At 43.4% G+C, this 24,922-nt stretch overlaps 1 protein-coding gene across 17 annotated transcripts in view; it reads right to left on the bottom strand.

Moving 5' to 3' along the window:
- The window catches only part of MFHAS1 (multifunctional ROCO family signaling regulator 1), a 114,926-nt gene that overhangs the window by 32,113 nt on the left and 57,891 nt on the right, over positions 1-24,922 (bottom strand). The window contains exon 2 of one of the 17 annotated variants that reach the window (XR_003107568.3): positions 12,789-12,913. The exons of the other annotated variants lie outside the window; for them this stretch is intronic. The gene's annotated coding sequence lies outside the window, so the exon portion shown is untranslated. The remainder of the gene's footprint in view (positions 1-12,788; positions 12,914-24,922) is intronic. 17 annotated transcript variants of the gene reach the window in all.

Below are 24,922 nucleotides of genomic sequence, written 5' to 3'. Positions count from 1 at the left end.
CCTTTGCTTTTCGCTTCTCTGCGTCTCACGGCTATGTGGAAGGCCTTCCCAGACAGCCATTTTGCTTTTTTTGCATTTCTTTTCTATGGGAATGGTCTTGATCCCTGTCTCCTGTACAGTGTCACGAACGGTAAAAACCACTACAATATTGTAAAGTAATTAGCCTCCAATTAAAATAAATAAATTAAAAAAAATTTTTTAAAAGATTGATTTATATCAATGTTCTGTACACTGGCTGTTGTCAATAACTTCATCATGTCCAGACTAGCCCAGACAATGTGCTTCCTTGGTGGCTGAGTGGTAAAGAATCTGCCTGCCAATGCAGGAGATGGGTTTGATCCCTGGGTTGGGAAGGTCTCCTGGAGGAGGGAAGGGCAACCCACTCCAGTATTCTTGCCTGGGAAATCCCATGGACAGAGGAGCCTGGCGGGCTATAGTCCATGAGGTTGCAAGAGTAGGACACGACTTAGTGACTAAACAACAGTGATAATAGACAAATCAGGATATCACAAGAGCAAGGGATGCTATCTTTAGATTTTATACAAGATTTCTCTAGAAAGTCTGAAAACAAATCATGCTGTAGCCTAGAAACATAGAACCATGAGGCACCACTTGAAGCTTAAAGGAAGTGGTTTTAGGACAAGAAAGCCATCATATCGATATGAGACATGCCTGAAAAACTCACCACCCTGAAATAAGGTGAAGAAAAATAAATACTGTCTGATGTCACTCATAGGGAATATAAAAACCTAATAAGCAAAAACAAATGAACAAATCAAACTAAACATAAACAAACATAGAGATACAGAGAAGAGAACAGTGGCTCCCAGGAGGAAAAGGATGACCTCAGGGGAGTTAAAAAGGATTTTGAACTGTGGTGTTGGAGAAGACTCTTGAGAGTCCCTTGGACTGCAAGGAGATCCAACTAATCCATCCTAAAGGAAATCAGTCCTGGGTGTTCATTGGAAGGACTGATGTTGAAGCTGAAACTCCAATATTTTGGCCACCTGATGCAAAGAGCTGACTCATTTGAAAAGACCCTAATGTTAGGAAAGATTGAAGGCATGAGGAGAAGGGGACGACAGAGGATGAGATGGTTGGATGGCATCACCGACTCAATGGACACGAGTTTGGGTAAACTCTGGGAGTTGGTGATGGACAGGGAGGCCTGGCGCGCTGCGGTTCATGGGGTCGCAAAAAGTTGGACATAACTGAGCAACTGAACTGAACTGAAATGGATGGTGATGGATGGAAACTGAGTTTTTGGTGGTGAGTACACTGTAGGGCAGACAGAAGTAGAAATATAATGTTGTACACATGAAACTTACATAATGTTACAGATCAGTGTTACATCAATAAAAAAGCAAAAACTCACTACCCTTGAGAAGTGGCAAGGGCTGGTCCAAAATGGTGTGGACAGATCCATGCAAGTATCAGTAAATCAATAACAGACACACTGTGAAAAGGTCAAGTTTCCGACACTAAAGTTTCAGAGGACAGCTAAGACCTTCCACATCCTATATTCTTAGTGATGACAGAAGAAATAAAGTGAACTAATCATTCACATACATACAGACATCTCACTGGAGTTATGATCTGGAGTTAATTGATCAGCTGCTGGCTCAGCTTGAGCTGCTGTATAAACGGCCTTATATATAAGCACATCCTCCAGCAAAATGCACACCAGGACTTACACCACCCTCTCCAGACCTTTGACCCATGTCAAAGCTGACCCAGGGAACAGGGACCCATTACCCTGCCCGATCTTGCACTCAGTCATTCCAACACCCTGATCCTCAGACTTGTGTGCAGGCCACTTGGCTCCATCAGCATTGCTAAGGGTTTATATAAATACAAATCCACCCAAGAAAGGAAAAATATTTCCCCTTTTCCTGCTTTGGATAAAGTTCTAGCAGACTTGGCTGAGGATTAGACATGCTTCACAGATCAAAGTGCGCTAAGGGGAGGAGAGGGAGAGGAGGAACGGAGCCCAGACCCAGCTCTGGCCTGCCTGCTCTCAAGATACAAGTCAGGATCATAAAAAGCCCCCACGCTGCTGGGCTGGAGTGCTTTCAAAAGGTGACTCTTTATTTGGATAGCCTGTCACCTACTTCTTCCTGGAAACGGTTCCAGGCTCAGAGGAGTGAATGCAGACAGTTTCATAAAAGCCTTCAGACTAAAACGGTTTCCCTCCAACTTGAGTTCTCCTCTCATCTGAAAAGGGGAGGAACCTTTAGGACCTGAACTGAAATTTGAAACAGTGGCCAGGCCGCCTTGTCGAAGTCGACCTGGTTTTGAAGGACAAAGGGAGGAATCTGAAGTCCTGAAGAACAGTTGGAAATTGTATCTTACTTTCACGTCTCTGAAGGAAGATGACAAGAATTCCTGAAAATTCATTTTTCCTTTGGAGAAAGGGAGGGGCAGGCAGAATGAATTTCTCTGGGTGAGGAGGGTGCTGAGAAGCCACTAAAGAGGCCTGAAAGACCCCACAAACTAGAGTCAGACCCACAGAGCCTAGAAGGAACCTTGAAATTCTTCCACCTCCTTACTTTGCACATGAATATCACCCACTTGTATCAACAAACACTACCAGGAAAGTGGTCCAGCCAGACCCTCTTCCAACATCAGCTTTTCTTTATCTACTCCCCCCATCCAAGATTCATTCCCAAAAGATCCAGCTTGGACTTGAGTCTGTTTTAAACAAACAAAAAGCCCCTGGCATCGTGAAAAGTGTTACATCACAAGACCAATGGCAGCCGAGCCCTCATCTCTAACCTCTTCAAAGTTGTGACTGTAAACAAGAAAGAATTCTTATTCAATTAAGTCTATTTTTTCTTATTTTTCGGGTACACCTTCCAGCAGGTAGGTGCAGCCAGCTTCCAAATGAAGCCTCAGTGAAGCCAAAAGAACATAATCATGAAAATGTTAATGTCCATTAGAAAGTAAGGGACCCCCAAACAGGACGGCTTCATCAGGGCAAAGAGCCACTTCCAAGGGCAGCTCAGTCTATGTGGAAACTCCCAGCAACCTGGCCATTTGCCTAGCCACGGTCTCAGGCCGCCTTCAGTCCTGACTTCTTGCCTGAATACACACTGAGATCTGACTACCTATTAAACACTGTCACTTGGACACTAATGTGTCTAAAATCAAACTCTTGATTCCCACTGGCCCCATGCTCCACAAGGTACTCCTTTTCCAAGCTTCCCCATGTCTGTGAATGTCCACTCTGTTCTTCGCTTACTTTGGAAAAAGTACGTGGACTCCTTTATATCTCTCCTTTTCTCTCACACCACACACTGAATACATCGGCACATCCCGTTGCTCTAGCTTCAAACCCATCTATCTGACCATTTCATCAGCTCCCTGGTCCACATCACCATCAGCCTGCATGTGGGATGCTCTCCTAGCCGAGTTCCTGATCCCACAGTCTGTTCCCCACTGAAGCCAGAGGGATTCCCACACAATGCACATCACACCACGTTACTCATCTGCTCAGACTCTCTGCTCACTTTGTCACTCACACATCTACAGGTTCCTGCGTCTTCTGCTCCTTTCTCTTGCCCCTCCTCACCCTGCTCTAGCCTCACGGCCTCCTTACAAAGCACACTCCCACCTCAGGACCCCGTTTTAACCACTTAGGTCCCCAACCAGCCTCCCCACACCCCATACATGCTTCATTCAGGTCTCTGCTCAAAAAGAGACTTCCTGACCACCCTGTACAAACAGCATCATCCCCACTCCCACCACCTCCTGGTCACCCACATCCCATCTCCTGCTTTATTTTCCTTATGGTACTTCTGTCCACCTGACATTCTGGTTGATGGTATGTCTCCTCTACTAGAATGCAGGCATCACTACAATGTGGGGATTTCTCCTGTTTGTTGTTGGATCCAAGCATCCGGAGCAATGCCCGGCCTGCAGCAGGCCTGAGACAGATGGTAAATAACTGAAGCCATCATTTGATGAGTCCATAAATGGACAGCATATTCAGGTGGCTTCCCAAGCTCCCTCAGGTCTGTGGTTCCAAACCTGAGGCTGGTGTGGCACACAAGTCAGGCCGCCAGGGCCACAGTCTACACCTTCTTCTTCCCAAGGGAACACAGAGGCCCAGCTGCGCAGGTGTGCAGACTTCTGGGCACATCACTGCCCCCTCCACACAGAGAGTTTGGTGCAGAACCCAGAAGCGCCACACTCCTCTGGAACTCAGTCTGTTTTTCCATCCTACCTGGTTCTCACATCTTTGACAAACTAAAAATCATGCCAAAGTTAAGATCCATTTGGGGAGATTCTAATGCCAACATCTTGGATTGTCTTGTAAATTTTGAGAATTATGACTCAGAGACTCTTTAGGGCAGGGGTCTCCAACCTCGAGGATCTAATGTCTGATGATCTGAGGTGGAGCTGACATAATAATAATAGAAATAAAGTGCAAAATAAATGTAATGCACTTGAGTCATCCTGAAACCACCCCTGGCAACCCCAGTCTGTGGAAAAACTGTCTTCCATGAAACTGGACCCTGATACCAGAAAGGTTGGGGACTGCTACTCTAGGGAAACTGGTGAGGCTAAAAATGCTCTCTTCTGAATTATAGTTGGAAATGGGTTATTTAGAGAGTGGGGGTGGGGAATAGGGAAGCAGGGCACAAGTTATTTAGTGCTCTGAGTGAGGGGTAGGAGGAGACCACAGTGGAAATAAGATCTAAGCACCCCCTGGTTTCCACAGTCTTAGATCATTTGCTCACACACTGCGCTGATCAGCATCCTGCTGGTTCTCCAGGGAACCCTCAGGAGGTCTCTCTCCTCTCCAGTCTTCTGTCTTCTAAACTCTACTCATCCTGTGCTCCTTTATTCAGGGGTTCAGCTTCAGCTCGCCCTCTCTGCACCGCAGCCTGGGCACTCTCAAGGCACTAGGCTGGGACAATTATTTGTTGCCCAGGATTCAAAGATCATTGTCCTTTGTCACCTGGTGCTCAGGGTCTCAAATATCATGATTTTATATATTTTTCTTGGGTTCTTTTCCAAGTGCAAGAGTAAGTACAGTCTCTGTTCCTCTACCTTAGCTGCAAGTGGAAGTGTGGTTATTAAGTTTGAAAATGCTTTTGATACTGTAAATAAAATAGATTCTTTCAAAATGGTAAACCCATCATCAAAGTTAACAACTTATGCTCTTCCAAAGACACTGAATGAAAAGATAAGACACATGAGGAGGAAAGATTTGCAAAGCATAAATCTAATAAAAGGATTTGTATTCTGAATATAAAAAGAACTCTAAAAACACAGTAAGAAGAAGATAACCCAATTTAAAAAGGGGGCGGAAGCAAAAGTCTGAATGGCATTTCTCCAGACAAGTTGCACCAATGATAAATAAACACATGGAAAGATGCTCAACGTCATTAATCATTAGGGAAATGCAACCAAACCAGAAGACCACATCTATGAGGGTGACGAAACGAAAAAGGCTGACCACACCAAGCATTAGTGAGGGTACAGAGGAACTGGGACTCAGACACTGCTGATGGCATTTCTTGAAAAGCTGAATACACCTACCATGTGATCCAGCTATTCACTCTTAAATTTTTCCCTAAGAGAAAAGCATAAATCCAATGAAAGATTTACATGTAAATGTTCATAGCAGCTTCATCTGAACTAGCCAAAAGCCAGGATCAACCCAAATGTCCATTAAAGGTGAGCAGATGATGAACTGTTGTATATCCATACAATGGAATACTGATCAGCTATAGAAAATACTGGATATACTGCATATATCCAGCTATACTGGATGGATATACTGTGTATATCCAGCCATACTGGATGGATATACACAACTGGATCATCTATACACAACATAGATGAATCTGAAAATAACTGTGCTGAGTGAAAGAAGGTACTTCCCTGGTGGCTCAGCAGTAAAGAATCCACCTGCAATGCAGGAGACTTGGGTTTGATCACAGGGTTGGGAAGATCCCATGGATAAGAAAATGGCAACCCACTCCAGTATTCTTGCCTGGGAAATCCCATGCACAGAGGAGCCTGGCGGGCCACAGTCCATGGGGTTGCAGTGTTGGACCCGACTGGTGGTTGCCTGGGGTGAGGGTGGAGGACAGGAAGGGACAGGAGTGAACAAGCGGAAACTCCTGAGGGAGGGGGATTTGTCCATTATCCTGTCTGCGGTGATAGTTTAACGGGTACATACACATCTCAAAACTTATAAAGGTACACTTTCAAACTCTGCATTTTACTGTATGCCAATTACATCTCAACTATATCTCAATTAAAAATAAAAGCAAAAACAAACCCTATTAGTTAACTAAAAACCCAAACTATCACTAAGAAACACCCACTGGTGTTACAGCATAACCACCCTCCCCCCCTCAAAAATGAAATGCTCGACAGATTCTGGGAAGGGTAAACTTCATTTAACCATATCTTCCATGATGTTCAAGCTGAAAAACCAGGGAATCTCAGATCAACTCCATAAAAGGTGGAAGTGTTACATAAGCATGCATTTTTTGGCTGAGACTCTTGTTTCAGCTTTTATGATTATTTCACATGTGCCTCACACTGTGATATTTGTAAAATGAAAAAGTATATTCTTTTAGATGAAACTCAAACTGAAGCCATACACAATCACATAGGAACTTCTAATAGTAATAATAGTAGATACTATCTAATACCTGGTAATAATTAGCAGGTGACACCACCTACCAATGGCTATTAAGTTAGTGGATCAAAGCAGTTAAACATCATCAACGGTTACAAACTTTCAGGAAGTAGCAGCAACATGGAAACGCCCAGTGTCAGTTGCGGGGCATAGACATGTAAGAGCTGACGTTTGCGACAGGGTGGGTCAGGGTTCACCTATCCCCATCCACCTCTAACCAACTACTAGAGACTTGTTAGCTTGGCTTCCTCTTCTGTCTCAGGAAACCACTCTCTGCTTATTGCATGCTTTGGAGTATCATTAGAGGTGAGACATAAGCTTTTGTTCATCCAATGCTATCCCACCAAACTTCCAGAAGACAAGGCTAAGGAGAAGAGGACATCACAACACTGGATCCTTTCAATCTTTTATAAGTTTTTTTTTTTTTTTTTTTAATGTGGACCATTGTTAAAGTCTTCATATTTGTCACAGTACTGCTTCTGTTGCTTATGTTCTTGTTTTGGGGCCATGAGGCAATGTGGGACCTTAACTCCCCAACCAGGGATCGAACCCACATCACCAGCATTGGAAGGTGAAGTCTTAACCAGGTCACCAGGGAAGTCCCTCCTTTCAGTCTTGAAGCACAAAGTAATCTAGTGATTGACTCATAACATTAGCTCAAAAGAGTACCATCTAATCTCCATCAAGTGGAAATCACACCACTTTTGATAATGAACAGAAAAATGAACAAGTACCACAATAAGCTCTATTGCTTATGAGAAAATTTACCCTGTTTTTTTTTTTTTTTTTTAATCCTGGTTTTTATGGGAGGAAAAAATCCCCTTATTTCTTGAGTTGAGAAATCACACCAAATTATATTCAGGCTCTTTAATTGAAGCCCATTTGTATCAGAGGCTATTAGTCTAATAAAGCCATTTGAAACAAAAAGTACAGACAGTTGCCAATCTACATACATTTGACTTGCAAAAATAATACATGGCCCCATTCCATTTAGCAGTGATGCTTTTAACAATTTCACCTAAGTAAGCTTTCTATTGCCCTGAGTTTTGTGCCAGCCCTGAGCCTCACTTTAGCCATGCCCCCAAACCCCATCCCAGCTCCCAGATGTGGGAGACACTGCCATATTTTCCTTATATCTTATATCTCTTACCTATTCGTACATCCTCACCTATGCATCTTGCTATGGACCAGGAGTGCCAAGACGTTATGGCCACCAATACTGTTCAGAACACTGCAGGTTTACGTGGGCTTCGTGCTTCAGTCAGAGCGTCACTGCCTCAGGCCGTGTCTTCTCTTTCAGAGTTAAAGAATTTTTGGAACACAGCTCTTTGTACATTAAGGACAATCCATATAATCCAAAAGCAAACTTCCTCTACAACCCACAAATCTATTTACAGAGCTTCCAAGGCACAAGCAATGGCAGACATTCATATTTCAACTCTAAGTGACACCAGTCTTCTGTACCTAGTTCTTGCTCAGTACATCCCTACCTTTGCTGCAGTGCTAGAGCTATAGAGATTTCTAATTCTCTAAGAGAAAGGAGAAAGATCAGAAAGAACGTAAGTACTCTGACACACTCAGCAAGTTAGCTCTGCCACTTACCTACTGTGTGACCTTAGGTAAGCTACCTGGCCTCTCTGAGCCTCACTTTTTTCATCTGTGAACTGTGGGTAGTAAATGTCAAATACATACCTCATATATGTGTGCTACAAGAATTAAAATGATGATATTTGGAAACTGACCTAACCCAGCACCTGGCACATAATAGCAGCTCACTATGAACTGACTGGTGTTTATTTCTTCCTCACAACCTTGCCATCTGAAACATAAAAAACAAGGTTTGAGCAAAAATAAACTTCTGGAAAGAGAAGAGCCTTAGAGGAGCAGTTGAGAAGGCCCTGGCTTTCCTAACGCCTTGTCTAAAATTCCTGTTGCTGCTTTTATATGATACCCATCTCCAAGGCAGCACTGATCTCTGAAGACTCTCTAGCACTTTCACACATGTCTGAAAGAACCATCAGTTTGTACCTCCTCTCGGGAGAGAAATCTGGCAGTTCCGTTTCAAGTTATTTATTCTATGGATATACCCATAAATGTCTAAGGATATCCTGGCAGGTAATTACTTCAGCATTGTTTCCAAAGTCAGAGACTGAAAACACCTCAAGGCTTGTTCATCATAAGGCTGGTTAAACAAAACCAGTGTAAATAATAGAATATACGTACAACAAATGTAAAAGGAGTCAGGTGGCTCTGTACGTCCAATAAATATTTTTAACTTAGAAAAGACCCAAGCAGTGTTTAGTGCTACCATTGGGGGTGGGGTGGGGGAGGGAGGCATGACTTTCCCTTCCCCTATTTTTACATTCAAATGTATATTTGCAAAAACACAGAGCATCTTGAAAGGATACCCAGGGCAGACCACAGGCAAACAACCCCATCCGGCGAAACTGGCTGCCTCCAGGAGAAGAAAGAGGTGGCTGTAGGAGAAGACTTCCCTTTCCCCATAGAGCCTTATGTATCTTTTGAATTTTGTACCATTTACACAGACTACCTGTTAAGCATAAAACTTAAAATAATCTACCCCAGGGTAAATTTTTTTTCCCCTTTTCCCTCCCTAGAATAGCTTTCTTGTTGTTGTTTTTTTTTAATATTTCTTTAAATTGATTTTTTGTAATTATATAAATTACCATGCACTGCTTTTAATGAGAAAATGAACACAAAATGTGTAAAGAAAAGGCTATAATCCCTTCCACCATCTCAAGTATCCAGGGGTGAACTGGTATGGACCCTTCCTTTCCTTTCTCCTGGCTCAGACATGCAGATAAAACATATATACACACCAGGGACTTCTGGGGTTGATTTCTATTCCACCAGGTAGAATCCAATCATAAGCCTAAGTGTAGCATTCCTTTCTTTCATCTGACAGTATATTATATAACAGTCATGTAAGAGTGATAGCTGTATTTGTTCCCAGTTTCTTTATTCATTGAATCTTAATGTCTTTCTCTTCCTCGCCCTTCCTTCACTCCCGCAAATAACTTTACATAAATGGACTTATATCACACAATCTTTAATTAATGGAGTCCTTCTGGTTTTGGCTCCCATGCAGTCCCCCCATTTTCTAAACAGTCTCATGGCCCCTTGGAGGGTGGGTCTGTGTGCCCACAAGAGACCCCGTGGTCTCCCCAGGCTCACTCTTGAAGCAGGGTCCTCCGATTCAGGGGTGCCCTGTGGCAAGCCTCAGCCTGCTGGCCTGTCAGAGAATCTGGGCCTGGCCATGTGTCAAGTGTGAGTCCAGACTCCAGCTGAGGTGCCGTTTGCATCATGGAATTAAACAGTCTAAAAGGAGAAGCCACTGGAAACTCTCACCAACCAAAATCGCACATCTGATTGAGAGAAAGTAGCCCAAGGGACAGAGAAAAGCTCTCCAGCAACGAATGGCCTCTAGTTCCAGCATCCTTCCCTGTCTGTCCTCCCTTGCGGAGATGAGAGAACGTGATGAGTCAGGACGGGACCGATCGGGGGCACCAGTCACAGGCACCTTCATGCGGCCCGCCCCACGGGTCCGAGGCCACAGCCTGCCTGGCCTTGGCGGGGAGGAAGCAGCTGCCAGATGGAGCCGGAATGCACTGCGAGGGGATTAGCGGCTTCCATGTAAAGCTCACGGGATGCCTCCAAGGCCCCCGTGGCAGGAGGTCAAAGGAACGAGGAGGCGGCGGTGGAAATGGAAGGTCACTCACTACCAGGCCTATTCCCAACCCGGCACATTTCATGGAACACAGTGAAGGACTTGCGACCTTTGTTCAGCAAGGAGGCTAGGCTAGGAATGATCACCTCGCTCCTAGCTACGCTTACAGTTCTCGCGTCCGTGGGAAATCTTTCCTGATGTCAGGCGTTATGAAGGGACTGCTACTGCTGCTAAGTCACTACAGTCGTGTCCGACTCTGTGCGACCCCATAGACGGCAGCCCACCAGGCTCCCCCGTCCCTGGGATTCTCCAGGCAAGAACACTGGAGTGGGTTGCCATTTCCTTCTCCAATGAGTGAAAGTGAAAAGTGCAAGTGAAGTCGCTCAGTCGTGCCCGACTCTTAGCGACCCCATGGACTGCAGCCTACCAGGCTCCTCTGTCCATGGGATTTTCCAGGCAAGAGTACTGGAGTGGGGTGCCATTGCCTTCTCCAATGCACGAAAGTGAAAAGTGAAAGTGAAGTCGCTCAGTCGTGCCCGACTCTTGGAGACCCCATGGACTGCAGCCTACCAGGCTCCTCTGTCCATGGGATTTTCCAGGCAAGAGTACTGGAGTGGGGTGCCATTGCCTTCTCCGTATGAAGGGACAAGTCAATCTGATTACTGATTATTCAAAATTTGATTTACAGCAGAGCTTAACAATTTCTTTCAAAAGGGATGCAGGAGCTTTTAAAATTCCACACACCAGCTAGTAATGTTTAAACTTTACTTGGGTGTTTCTATTTATGAGGACTTGACCTAGATCAAAGAAATCCTCCTGGACCTGAAGCATGGTAGAGACCATGAGGGGCTCAAGTGAGATTTTGTATAAGAATCCTGCTGACATCAAGCCTGTACCGATAGCCCAGATGTCTTCATGGGGATGTCCAGACTCACGCAAAAGACAGGGGTGACTTAGCATCAGAGTGTTCTGTCTTATTAGGGATCCACTGATTGACTTCACAAAAGCCTGGCATGAGGAGGAGGAGGGTGCAGGACTGATTTTGGAGGCTGCCCGCCAGTTCAGCCACCTCCTGGCTGTGGGTGCCCAGGCAATGGCTTTCCTGGTGCTGGGTCTGAGTCTGCATATCCCTGTGGGGGACGATGCATCACAGGGTCCCCAAGGAGTCAGTAAGGTCATATATGCACAAGTGTTTAGCAAGAGGCTGATTCCCTTCCCCAGAGCCCGTGAGGCCCCCCTGGGACCCAGGCCTTGGCACTAGACCAGGGCAGGCCACCTGGCCAGAGGCAGCCAGTTCCTCAGCGACAGCAACGCACTGCTGGTGAGAAAAGCTGACGTAGGTAGATCAGATGGCTCACTGGGAACTGGAAGTTAGGGTGAGAGGTAGAATTGGTCTGTCGGGGTGGGAGGTGGTGACTGAAGCAGGGAGAGGCAGACGCAGTCACGTGGATCACGTATGAGCTGCAGAGGAAGCTGGTCTGAGGGGAGAAGGGAAAATGGAGCAAGTCCCTGGGGAGAGAGAGAGATGACACGGAGGGGTGAGCACACCTGGGGCAGAGGGCAGGGGTGGGAGGGGGCCCAGGAGGGGAGACCGGGATGAGCCAGGGAGGTGGAGACAGGATGACGGATGACTAGAATGACAAGCCAGGAGGTACCAACGGACTAGGCTGGGGGGAGGGGGAGGAGAGGGAATCTGGGACAAGGGACACAGGGACTTCCTTTCTGTGGATCCAGGGGAAGGCTCTACTCTTGATATAATCCTGCTTTTTCTTCCCCCCTTAAATTCGCCCAAGAGCTCTGACTAGAATGTAATGATTAATAAATGGCTTTTACTGAGAGTATCCATTTTGTGCATTAGCTGTGTTATTGTTATTTGCCGTGAATTATGTAGCTCTAATGAATTATTGCAAAAACCACTTCTGAAACCTTGGCTTTGAGATGAACAACATATCCCTCTGTGTCCAAGGAAAGGTTTTGCAAAAGTCAGGTGAGCATCCCTGCTGGAAGGGAAGGGGCGAGCGGCCTGGCGTCCGGTCCTGGGCTCCAATCCTGCAAGTTCCCAGCAAACCCCGACTCCTCTGGGCCTTAGGCCTTCAGCCACAAAAAGAAGAAGCTGAACTGGTTTATCTCCAGGGTCTGCTCAGCTTAAAATAGTCTGTTCCAGCTTAAAATACTGTGAAAATGTATTTTCTACTGAATTTTCTAAGCTTCTCGAATTAAACGCCTCACAAAATTGGCATGAAGTAGAACAATCTCTTAAATTAGGCCAACAAACATGTCCCGGGCTCTCTGTGGCCGCTCTCCACCATTCCCTCATTCATCCATGCCCCTGCCTCCACACAAGGCTGGTACCAAGAAGAGTGTTATCTGTGAGCTCAGTCTCTTGCTTAGCATGGAGAAGAGGAGGGAGGATGAAAGAAATTATATGGCCAGAAAAACCTTCCATCCAGAGATGTGTCTGCCTCCCTGGGCTTCAAAGAGCTCAGCCGTGGCGGGCATCATATATAGCTGAGCATCTGCATGAAAGGCCTGTTACTCTGTTCTTCTCATCACAGCAAATTTCCCTGGAGTGAGAAAATAATGCTAAATCATAAAAAAGCAGTGAGATTTAATTCTCCATATAAATAAAAGTGCTTTTCATTTCCCACTTAGCAAAAAACCAGTACAGTATCTCCCAGGCACACACAGTGACATGCCGCTTGGCCAGACCTAAATATTTCTATCTGTGTGGCTCTCTCCTTCTACACCAGGGCCTCCATAAGGGGGACATGCTGACCATCCAGACTGCCCTGACCCACCCATGCTCTGGGCTTCCAGGAGAAAAACCTGGTACACAGGCCGACGAAGACCTCACAAATGAGGCTGCCTCCTGAGAGAGTCAGCAGGGAGCAGAGTGCCCTGAGGCCAGCCTCTGCTCAGCTGCAGTCAAGTGAGCCCCTGCTAGAAACCAAGCCTGGGTCCCTCCCACACTGCACCTTGCTGACCCTAGTCACTGCCCACACCAGCTCCAGAAATGGGCCCTCAATGGGCTCCAGGAAAGATAAGAGTCTCCCTTTAACTGGAAGACTACAGGCCACTTCAGAGTCCTATGGCCCTGGTCAAGGTCAAGATCTGGCTTAGACGGAGTACTGGGCTGGAGAAGGTGTGGAATCCCAAAAGTGTCTGTCTGTCTTTCTCTCTCTCTCTCCTCCCTGCTTCATCAGCAGTGGAATATACATATTGCCAATAGGTGTCATAAAGTAACTCTTGTAACACAGGATTCCACCCTCAGATCTCACCAGCTGCCCAGGTGCAGATCTTCCCTAAAAGGCAAAACCATTTGTGGTCAAGACAGACTTCTCGGCCAGAGGCCGTGCAAAGAATCAAGAGCACAGGAAAGCATCCATCAGTTCCAAAGGTCAGGGATAGAAGATGGAGCAGAAAAGAGGCAAGCAAGCTGGAGGTAGGGCTCCAGGGACCCCAGGAGTGAGGTGTGCGTGGCAGTGAGACCTGGCGAGAGGCTGGCGCTGGCCTCGGAGTAACAGGCACGTGCTTCTTCCTGCCCATATTTGTTCCTTATTTCCAGGTTCCCTGGGGACCAGATTTCAATGGGGACAGGACTAGATGAAGTAGCCAAGTCTAGGGCCATCTCAAGCTATCCTGGAGATGCTACAAAATACAAAACTTATCCCCACAGAATTTAAAGGGACAGAAGACTGTATTCCTTTGCCAGGGCTGCCTTAACAAAGCACCACAGACTGGGTGGCTTAGAAAACAGAAAGGAGAAATTATCTCGCAGTGCTGGGGGCTAGAAGCCCCAGATCCAAGTGTCAACAGGGCTGGTTTCTTCTTTGGCTACTCCCTGTGTCTTCACACAGTCGTCCCTCCGTGTGTCTGTGTCCACATCTCCTCTTCTAATAAAGACACACATACTGGATTAGGGCCCACCCTCACGGCCTCATCTAACCTTGCCACCTCTCTCCACATACAGGCACATTCTGGGATACTGTGGGCTAGGACGGCAACATGCATTTGGGAGTGAGGGGGGACACAATTCAGCCCCTAACAGAGACTAAATAAGAACCTCATCAAGGTACTAGGTTTCTTTTATGACTCAAGGAGCCTGACTCTTAATTCCCTTCTCCAGTTCCTGGAGATTGTGAAATTAACTGGAAGAGATTTAGACCAGAGTCCAAGATAGGATCTAATCTAATCTTTCATCTTATAGCTGAAGCCCTCAGGCTCTGAGGAACTGGTCTGACAGCTGTACCCAAAGGGTTCATCAACTTCCCATCAACTTCCTTCCTTTAAAGTTAACACACATGCATTGTTTTTTCAAAAAAAAAAAAAAAAAGAAAGAAAGAAATCTCAGCAGAAAGAACAATATAAAGTGAAAAAAATATGTCTCTTTTCCAACTGCCAGCGTATTCTGAAGAGGTAACTACATCTGTTACCCATTTTTCAAGGCCCTCCCAGAAATACTGGAATGCAGACACAAACGTCCATGTGTCTGAGTTATGTGCAGCACAGGTTTCTGGCTGCCTACCCAATATCCCCTCTCCTCCTTATCCATGCTACAGGACCCTGGGTGATGTGTCAGGAAGACTGTGTGCCTCATTAAAACCCTTGCCTTCACAGACCCCCTGAAGGTCTGGGGAGCCCTGGGGCAGTTAGTCTCGTCAATGAACCATAAGCAGAAATCTGCTCAGGGTTTCTGGAAATCTTTTGGCTTTCATGATATAGGAATCATTCCTTCTTTCTACTTTTCTCTGAATATCTTTTCCTACCTGAAAGTGCAGATGGGAGGCCTGGTGGGGATCAAGAGAAAAAAGAAACTTGAACAAAACTCGAATAAAACTCAGACTCTTTGTGACCCCATGGACTGTAGCCCACCAGGCTCCTCTGTCTATGGTATTTCCCAGGCAAGAATACTGGAGTGGGTTGCCATTTCTTTCTCCAGGGGATCTTGTGGATCCAGGGATCAAACCCAGGTCTCCTGCATTGCAGGCAGATTTTTTTACCATCTGAGCCATCAGAGAAGCCACAAATGGAACAGACTGTCTCTAATGGGGTTACTCTCAGAGGTGTCCTGAGGCCAGGTGGTCTGGTGGGAAGGCCAGAGATGATGCTCACCATCTAAAGTTGAAAAGTGCTTCTCAACCTTGAAGGTACATACCTGCGCACACCTGGTTCAGTAGGTCTGGGGTGCAACCTGACATTCTCCATTTCTAACAAAATGATGCCAAGGCTGCTGGTCCAAGGACCACACTTTGAAGATCAGAGGATTAAATAGCCTCTAGCTCTCTCCAATCCTGAGATTAGCCCGTGCAGGAGAGGTAGCCCCACAGCCTTTGGTCTGTGGAGGCATGAACCAAGAGTTAATAATGAAGAGTCATATGTTGGGAAACAAGATAAAAGGCCCGAGGAAGGAATGACTGTAAAATCTCCTAAAATAAAAGAAAGCGTCCCATCGGCATCACAATGTTCCTGAAGCACTCCCACTAAAAGGATACTAAGTTATGGGTAAGGGCCAGGCACCGTTTTCATGAAGCTATTTGGTTTTCAGTGTTGCTTGTGCTTGGCTATTTTAAAACCTGAATCACGTAAGACCAGAAACTATAAAACTCCTAGAGGAGAACATAGGCAAAACACTCTCTGACATACACCACAGCAGGATCCTCTATGACCCACCTCCCAGAATATTGGAAATAAAAGCAAAAATAAACAAATGGGACCTAATTAACCTTAAAAGCTTCTGCACATCACAGGAAACTATTAGCAAGGTGAAAAGACAGCCTTCAGAATGGGAGAAGATAATAGCAAATGAAGCAATGGACAAACAACTAATCTCGAGAATATACAAGCAACTCCTACAGCTCAACTCCAGAAAAATAAATGACCCAATCAAAAAATGGGCCAAAGAACTAAATAGACATTTCTCCAAAGAAGACATACAGATGGCTAACAAACACATGAAAAGATGCTCAACATCACTCATTATCAGAGAAATGCAAATCAAAACCACTATGAGGTACCATTTCACACCAGTCAGAATGGCTGCGATCCAAAAGTCTACAAGCAATAAATGCTGGAGAGGGTGTGGAGAAAAGGGAACCCTCTTACACTGTTGGTGGGAATGCAAACTAGTACAGCCACTATGGAGAACAGTGTGGAGATTCCTTAAAAAACTGGAAATAGACCTGCCTTATGATCCAGCAATCCCACTGCTGGGCATACACACTGAGGAAACCAGAAGGGAAAGAGACACGTGTACCCCAATGTTCATCGCAGCACTGTTTATAATAGCCAGGACATGGAAGCAACCTAGATGTCCATCAGCAGATGAATGGATGGGAAAGCTGTGGTACATATACACAATGGAGTATTATTCAGCCATTAAAAAGAATACATTTGAATCAGTTCTAATGAGGTGGATGAAACTGGAGCCTATTATACAGAGTGAAGTAAGCCAGAAAGAAAAACACCAATACAGTATACTAACGCATATATATGGAATTTAGAAAGATGGTAACAATAACCCTGTGTACGAGACAGCAAAAGAGACACTGATGTATAGAACAGTCTTATGGACTCTGTGAGAGAGGGAGAGGGTGGGAAGATTTGGGAGAATGGCATTGAAACATGTAAAATATCATGTATGAAACGAGTTGCCAGTCCAGGTTTGATGCACGATACTGGATGCTTGGGGCTGGTGCACTGGGACGACCCAGAGGGATGGAATGGGGAGGGAGGAGGGAGGAGGGTTCAGGATGGGGAACACATGTATACCTGTGGCGGATTCATTTTGATATTTGGCAAAACTAATACAGTTATGTAAAGTTTAAAAATAAAAAAAAATAAAAAAAAAACCTGAATCACAGCAAAATGCACAAGTAAAAGAGAAAAGCATTTATGATCTAAAATGACAGATTATTAGATTTAAATGGGACACTGAGTGGAGACTATTCTAGAGTCAAAATTTCCTCATTGACAGAAAATTGAGGCCCAAGCTCACACTGAAGCAAGATCATTGTCCTGTATGCTTGGTGTACTTCACTTGCCTTTAACGTCAGCTTTAAAACATCTATACTCCAAGAAGAAATAAAATCAATTTAATGTCTAACTCTTCAGTTTTCAGAAGTAAATAAATAAAATATTTGAGAAAATTTTACAAAAGAAATCAAACTTAAAAATACACTTTTTCCATAACTCAACTTGATTTCAAAACTTACTACAAATCCACAATAATCAAGGTATCATGAACAGACATAGATTAATGGGACAGAGTTCAGAAACAGACGCACTCTTCCATGGTCAATTGATTTTTAACAAAAGGGTCTAGTTAATTCCAAAGAGAAAGGGCAGTTTTTTTCAACAAATGGTAGTGAAACAACCATATATCTGAATGGGAAAAAAAAAACCCTCGACTTTTATTTCATGAAGTGAAAGTGAAAGTCACCCAGTCGTGTCCAACTCTTTGCAACCCCATGCGCTATATAGTCCATGGAATTCTCCAGGCCAGGATACTGGACTGGGTAGCCGTTCCCTTCTCCAGGGGATCTTCCCAATCCAAGGATTGAACCCAGGTCTCCTGCATTGCAGGCAGATTCCTTACCAGCTGAGCCACAAGGGAAGCCCAAGAATACTGGAGTGGGTAGCCTATCCCTTCTCCAGGGGATCTTCATAACCCAGGTATTGAACCAGAGTCTCCTGCATTACAGGTGGATTCTTTACCAACTGAGCTATCAGGGAAGCCCTGAATTTATTTATTTCATAGCATACACAAAAAATAGCTTGAAATGGATCCTAGACCACAACATAAAAGTTATAAAACTTCTAGAAGAAAATTTAGGTGAAAATCTTAATCTTGAGATAGCCGGAAAAAAAAAAACAACACTAATCAGAAAAAAAACCTGATATATTTGAATTTTAAATTATTGTTCCTCAAAAAATACTGCTAAGAAAATGAAAAGAAGAGCCACTAAAATTCTTACAATTCAGTAAAAAGAAGACAAGCAGCCCAATTAAAAAAATTGGCAAAAGATCTGAAAAGACACCATGCACAATACACACACAGTTGCAAAGATGCTCATCGTTAATCTTCAGGGAAATGAAAATTGAAACCATACTAAGATAAATAGCATATCCAGTAGACTGGCTAAACTTTTTTAAAAATGACAATACCAACTATTGTGAGTACTGGAGCAACTACGATTTTCATACGTTGTTGGTAGGAGTACAATGGTACAATCACTTGGAAACGTTTAGCAGCTTCTCATAAAGATAGACATGTGTTTATCATATGGCCCAATAATTCTATTCTTAGAGAAATGACAATACGGATCTGCCTACACAAAGACTCACACATGAATGTGAACAATGAACATCGTGAATATGGTTCCATTCACAATAGCCAAAACGTGGAAACAAAGGCTCCCATCAAGTGAATGAATATACAATGGTGTTTTCTGAAATGAATTAGTATTGAGCAATAAAATAAAGGAACAAACTAGTAACACACCCAACAACAGGAATATATCCCAAAAAGTTATGCTGAGTCTAAGAAGCTGGATGTCTGGTTCTCAAACTCTGTACTACCCCGGAGCACCATGGTGAACTCACAGGTACCAAAGGGTATTTTAAATTTTTGAGGAAAACACAGTAACAGCTGAACCATGACGCCAAGTAGTTCTCCTGAGTTCTCTGGACCTAAAGGAACCATTAGGTATTGCTGCTGACTTGTGAAAAAAATGACTGATTTTCTAAAGGTGTTATGAGCCAAGAATGTCTAGCAACCTCTGAGCCAGACATGAGAGAGAACATACTCTGTGAATTCTATCACAGGCAATCTCACTCTACAGTGAAAAAAAGCACATCAATGGTTGTCTGGGGTTCAGGAGGGGGAGCACTGGGACACCTTTTGAGAAGACAGAAATGTTCCATATATTGATTAGGATGGTGACTGCACGTCAAAACTCGTGGAATTTATCATATGCTTAGAATAGGTACATTTCTTCTACATGTAAATTATACTTCCAAAAGGTTTATTTTAAAATAAAATATCCCCCAACAGTTGAAACAAATTAAAAAAAAATCCTCTCTTGTGCATTCCCAGGTGGTAAGTACCTTGAAGCAAAAGTGTGTGATGCCATTCCAGTATTTTAGCTGCCCTCAGGGCCCAGGAAAGCATCTCAGTTCATGCTCTGAAAACATGTGCTCATTAATTCCCTAATTTTCCTCACAATGAAGATGTTTCCATAAGGAAATGAAAACTGAAACCAAACTCCAAATTTGCCATATAATGATCTTTTCATGAGAACAAAATTTTAGCTCAGCAGTTTATTTTTAGCATTCATAAATATTTATAAAGCCTTTCTCTCTTATTCCCTCAAGAGTCTAGTCACTGAATAAGGTTTCAAATGAAAAATTTAAAAGACCATTTAACCTGCTAAGAATATTTTTGGATCCCAATAATACCATGGAGAAGAGTCAACATTTGGAGACAGCTCTCATCAGCCATGTCTTAAGCTTAAACCATGGACCCCTGAGATTAGTCAGAACAGAAATCACCAAAATAGGGCCCACTGCCTGCTCCTGTAAATAAAGTTTTATTGGAATATAACCATGGCCAGTCTTTTAACAATTATCCATGGATGCTTTCCTAGATGGTACAACTCTGCTTTTCCTCTTCGCTACAACAGCAGAGTTGAACAGTTGCCAGAAACACTCTAGGTCCCACAAAGCTGAAAATAATATCTAGAGCCTGATGCTGGGAAAGACTGAAGACAGAAGGAGAAGGGGGCGGCAGAGGCATGATAGTTTGATAGCATCACCGACTCAATGGATGTGATTTTGAGCAAACTCCAGGAGATAGCAGAAGACAGAAGAGCTTGGCATGCTACAGTCTGTGGGATCGCAGAGAGTCGACACAGGACTCAGCACTGAACAACAACAAGCTCTTTGCAGAAAAAAGTCTGCTGAACCTTGACCTAAGATTATCTGATCTAAAACATGTACCGTAGAAGCCTGGAAGAGATAGAGGAGGAGAAAACCAAAACCTTTGAAGGATTTCTTCTTAAACAGGATGAAGCAATTCTCTGCAGGCTGTGATGCAGGAGGGAAGGTTATTGTTTCAAATGCAGATTTCAGGCTACTCATTTTTTCTCACAAAATGTGTAGCTTGAGGAGTACCAGGTTCTGGATTGAATCCGACTCAAAAAAACCTACTTCTGTGGGCTGTTTCAAGCTGTAATCATCAATGGCTCTAAACGTCTTAGAAAAAAAGTACCCAGTTTTCTATTTTAAACACTTCCTGGGTGTAGTGATTCATCTATCCATGAACTCGACATTTTTATGAACAAGATTAATTCAGGAGAGAAAAAATAAAGTGGAACTGACTTTCTTTAGTTTCCCTTTCTCCTCACAAAAACCTGACTGCTTTTCTCAGCTAAATTTAATCATTTTTCTCTAAGTTAACCAATCTTTGCCACATCCCCAACCCCATAAGTAATAGTCATCTCATTGTTTATTTAAACTGGCTTTTTACATATGTATGAGTTTCATTCTGCCTAATGTAGAGACTGAGCATAGTTACATGTAAATTTTTAAAAGATATTTTTGTACAAGTTGAAGTGAGTTAGGAAGAGCAATGTGGGAAGAGTGGCCTGTGACTGGCAGAATGCAGCTGCATTCTGTGTCTATATTCGTTCAGTATTGTGAACTAGAAACTGTTACCAGTATGTAACCAGCAACTAGATGTTTATAACACTGCAGTTCTTAAATGATGATGCAAATGCTCTGCTATTTTGAGCAAGTTCTTTATATATTCTTGAAGCAGATGACCAAATAAGTTATCCTGCTAGGCAATCAGGACAAAATATTTTAAGTAGCAATGAAATAAATACATGATTTTCTCCAAAGAAGATATATAAATAGCCAAGAAGCACATGAAAAGATGTTCAACATCACTAATCATTAAGGAAATGCAAATCTAAACCACCATGAGATACTACTTCACACCATTAGAATAGCTATCAAAAAAACAAAAACAAGTATTGATGGGAATGAAAAGTGGTACAGCTGCTGGGGAAAACACTATGGTGGTTTCTTTAAAAATTAAAAATAGAATTACTGTATGATCCAGCAATTTCACATCTGGGTATGTACTCAAAAGGATGGAAACCAAGATCTCAAAGAACTATTTCTACACCCATGTTGAAAGTGGCATTATTCACAATAGCTAAAACATGGGATCATCCCAAGAGCCCACAGACAGATGAATGGATAAGCAAAATGTGGTGTAGACATTCAATGGAATACTAGTCAGGAATAAATTCTGACACATTCCACAACATGGATGAATTTTGAGGATATTATATTGAGTGAAATAAGCCAGAAAAACAAAATATGCCCTTCCTTGTTCTCTCTCAACCACCTCTCCTGTGGTTTGGCAATTTGGATTTATAACTTAGCATCTTTTGCTTCTGCTGCTGCTAAGTCACTTCAGTCGTGTCCAACTCCGTGCGACCCCATAGACGGAAGCCCACCAGGCTCCCCCGTCCCTGGGATTCTCCAGGCAAGAACACTGGAGTGGGTTGCCATTTCCCTCTCCAATGCATGAAAGTGAAAAGTGAAAGTGAAGTCACTCAGTCGTGTCCGACTCTTAGCAACCCCATGGACTGCAGCCTACCAGGCTCTTCCGTCCATGGGATTTTCCAGGCAAAAGTACTGGAGTGGGATGCCATTGCCTTCTCCTAGCATCTTTTAACCACTGTGGAAACAAACAGAAATAGGTTTGCATATAAGATTGTGAGAGAGAAAAAGAGGGGGGTCTGTATGAGAGAGAACAAATTAAGAGTGAAAGATACTGGGTATAGGTTGGATGGGGCAAGGCAGGGAAGGGGAAGAGAAGAGAGGATAGAGATAAGGCCTTTTCTTCCCCAGACACCACCATGTGCCCCATCCCCATGAAAGTGAAAGTCACTCAGTCATGTCTGACTCTTTACGATGCCATGGTCTATACAGTCCATGGAATTCTCCAGGCCAGAATACTGCAGCGGGTAGCTGTTCCCTTCTCTGGGGATCTTCCCAACCCAGGGATCGAACCCAGGTCTCCCACATTGCAGGCAGATTCTTTACTGTCTGAGGAACCAGGCAAGCCTGCCCCATCCCCATAAACACCAGCAAATCCACTCATTTTATAGGCTAGAAATCAAAGACTAGCATTTTGCTTAAATTTAGCTTTTACGCTACGATCAGTGAAAACAAAACAAAACTGGAAAGGTATATAACCTGAAGAATTATTTCTCTGTTGTATCATTATCTGGGGGCAGACTTATGCATAAAGAGGACAAAATATAAACAGCAGAGACATATTTTATAAGTACTATAGGATCAATTTCACTGGAGAAGGGAATGAGAAACCACTTCAGCATTCTTGCCTTGAGAACCCCATGAACAGTATGAAAAAACAAAGAGATATGACACTGAAAGATGAATTCCCCAGGTCAGTAGGTGCCCAATATGCTACTGGAGAAGAGTGGAGAAATAGCTCCAAAAGGAATGAAGAGGCTGAGTCAGAGTGGAAACAACGGACAGATGTGGATGTGTCTGGTGGTGAAAGTAAAGCCCATTCTATAAAGAACAATATTGCATAGGAACCTGGAATGTTAGGTCCATGAGTTGGTAAATTGGAAGTGGTCAAACAGAAAATGGCAAGAGTGAACATCGACATTTTAGGAATCAGTGAGTGAACTAAAATGGGCCAGAATGGGTGAATTTAATTCAGATGACTATTAAATCTACTACTGTGAACAAGAATCCCTTAGAACAAATGGAGTAGCACTTACAGTCAACAAGAGAGTCTGAAATGCAGTACTTGGGTACAATCTCAAAAATGACAGAATGATCTCTGTTCGTTTCCAAGGCAAGCCATTCAGTATCACAGTAATCCAAGTCTATGCCCCAACCACTAATGCTGAAGAAGCTGAAGTTGAATGGTTTTATGAGGACCTATAAGACCTTCTAGAACTAACAAAAATGATGTCCTTTTTGTCATAGAGGACTAGAATGTAGAAGTAGGAAGTCAAGAGATACCTAGAGTAACAGGCAAGTTTGACCTTGGAGTACAAAACGAAGCAGGGCAAAGGCTAAAAGAGTTCTGCCAAAAGAATACACTGGTCATGACAAACACCCTCTTCCAACAACACGAGACGACTCTACACATGGACATCACCAGATGGTCAATACCAAAATCAGATTGATTATATTCTTTGTAGCCAAAGATGAAGAAGCTCTGTACAGTCAGTAAAAACAAGACCAGGAGCTGACTGTGGCTCAGATCATGAACTCTTTATTGCAAAATTCAGACTTAAATTGAAGAAAGTAGGGAAAACCACTAGGCCACTCAATTATGACCTAAATCAAATCCCTCACAATTATAGAGTGGAAGTGAGAAACAGATTTAAGGGACTAGATCTGATAGACAGAATGCCTGAAGAACTATGGATGGAGGTTCATAATACTGTACAGAAGGTGGTGATCAAAACTATCCCCAAGAAAAAGAAATGCAAAAAGCCAAACTGGTGTCTGCAGAGGCCTTACAAATAGCTAAGAAGAGACAGGAAAGGCAAAGGAGAAAAGGAAAAATATACCCATCTGAATGCAGAGTTTCAAAGAATACCAAAGAGATAAGAAAGACTTCCTAAGTGATCAATGCAAAGAAAAAGAGGAAAACAATAGAATGGGAAAGACTAGAGATCTTTTCAAGAAAATTAGAGATATCAAGGGAACTTTTCATGCAAAGATGGGTTCAATAAAGGACAGAAATGGTCTAGACCTAACAGAAGCAGAAGATATTAAAAAGAATACACAGAAGAACTATACAAATCTTAATGACTCAGATAATCACGATGGTGTGATCACTCACCTAGAGCCAGACATCTTGGAATGTGAAGTCAAGTGGGCCTTAGGAAGCATCACTACAAACAAAGTTAATGGAGATGATGGATTCTACTTGAGCTATTTCAAATCCTAAAAGATGATGCTGTGAAGGTGCTGCACTCAATATGCCAGCAAATTTGGAAAACTCAGCAATGGCCACAGGACTGGAAAAGGTCAGTTTTCATTCCAATCCTAAAGAAGGGCAATGCCCAAGAATGTTCAAATTACCACACAATTGCACTCATTTCACCGATTTTGAACAAAGTAATGCTCAAAATTCTCCAAGCCAGGCTCCAACAGTACATGAAAAGAAAAATTCCAGATGGTCAAGCTGGATTTTAAAAAGGCAGAAGAACCAGAGATCAAACTGCCAACATCCACTGAATCATAGAAAAAGCAAGCAAATACCAGAAAAACATCTATTTCTGCTTCACTGACTACACTAAAGCTGTTGCCTGTGTGGATCACAAAAAACTGGAAAATTCTTAAAGAGATGAGAATACCAGACCATCTCACCTGCCTCCTGAGAAATCTGTGTGCAGGTCAGGAAGCAACAGTTAGAACTGGACATGGAACAACAGACTGGCTCCAAATAGAAAAAGGAGTACATCAAGGCTATATATTGTCCCCGCTGCTTATTTAACTTCTATGCA

This window comes from Bubalus bubalis, chromosome 1 (assembly GCF_019923935.1).
Source record: "Bubalus bubalis isolate 160015118507 breed Murrah chromosome 1, NDDB_SH_1, whole genome shotgun sequence".
In the NCBI taxonomy this organism is placed as follows: domain Eukaryota; kingdom Metazoa; phylum Chordata; class Mammalia; order Artiodactyla; family Bovidae; genus Bubalus; species Bubalus bubalis.
This window is presented reverse-complemented; position numbering and strand designations above follow the sequence as displayed.